This window comes from Formica exsecta, unplaced genomic scaffold (assembly GCF_003651465.1).
Source record: "Formica exsecta isolate Colony F162 unplaced genomic scaffold, ASM365146v1 scaffold475, whole genome shotgun sequence".
Lineage (NCBI taxonomy): Eukaryota > Metazoa > Arthropoda > Insecta > Hymenoptera > Formicidae > Formica > Formica exsecta.
This window is the reverse complement of record NW_021851988.1, coordinates 506,661-507,765: the sequence shown is the minus strand read 5'-3', so window position 1 is coordinate 507,765 and position 1,105 is coordinate 506,661. Positions and strand designations below refer to the sequence as shown.

The 1,105-nt window shown below is 30.1% G+C and overlaps 1 protein-coding gene across 1 annotated transcript in view; it reads left to right on the top strand.

Moving 5' to 3' along the window:
- Positions 1 to 74: 74 nt before the first annotated feature.
- The window catches only part of LOC115241327 (superoxide dismutase [Cu-Zn], chloroplastic-like), a 12,959-nt gene continuing 11,928 nt past the window's right edge, over positions 75 to 1,105 (top strand). Inside the window, exon 1 of the mRNA XM_029817031.1 lies at positions 75 to 233. The gene's annotated coding sequence lies outside the window, so the exon portion shown is untranslated. The remainder of the gene's footprint in view (positions 234 to 1,105) is intronic.

The following is a 1,105-nucleotide window of genomic DNA, read 5'->3' as shown; positions in this document are numbered from 1 at the left end:
TTCTCCTCTCTCATCTCTTTCTTTCCCTTTCTCTTTTTCGAACTCGATTCTTCAAGTTTCCTCATCGTAAGACACAGTCAATGCTCGACAGTTTTAACTGCGCGGTCCACGTAAGTGTGCATCGATAACGTGTGTGGCAGAGTGAGGAAATATTGAAAAGTAGTGTCACGCTTGCAGTTGTCCGTGGTAGACGAGTCTTAGCCACGTAAAAGATACAGCAGAATCTTCGCAAGGTAAGAAAACAATACTTTTCCTAAATTCGCCAAAATGTATATAGTCTGTGTATGTGTAAATTAGAAAAAACTTTAAAAAAGAGGGATGATTGACTGCTCCAATAAGTATATCTGAGAGAAAATAATAATACTAAATTAGTAACGATTATATTGATTAATTAATTCTTTTAATTTTTAAATATTTTATGTACCTAAAACTGCTTAATATTTTAATACAAAAAAATATATTTTTTAAAACAAACATTAACATTTCATTCGTAAAAAGTTTGATTCATATTCTTTCTGTCTATAATGATCCGTATAATTAAACTAATAGAAGCGCTTTATTCTATGCTGTTGGAATTTTTCACAGCGATCAAGCGAGATCGATTGCTTTTGGAGCATACAAGAAGCGCCTGATAAAGAAAATATTAAGACTGAATAAGCATTAATAATGCATCGTTAATTATGCAATTACTTCTATTACATTCACATTTACATGTGCACTCTCATAAATACATGATTTCGATTTGTTGCGAGCGAATGCAATATTTCGATTATACGTTGTTATTTTCTTCGCGTGAATGTAAATTTGTAATACTGAAACGGTTGCATATAAATACCATTTAACAACCAACTATCTGCTTTTAATTTTCATGATAATTAGACTTATGACGTAAGATAAAAATAAATGCGCAGATAACATAGAGCATCGAGCGGAATTAGCATAGTTATAACTGGAATTAAATAAATACGCGAATTTCTGTTCTAATATTTTTACCTCCTTATATTATTACACGTTTTTTCCTGTTTTTATTTTACAGCAGTAAATTTAACCATTTATCCAAATTTCCCCAATTTTATTTAATATCGATTAATTAATATATATATAT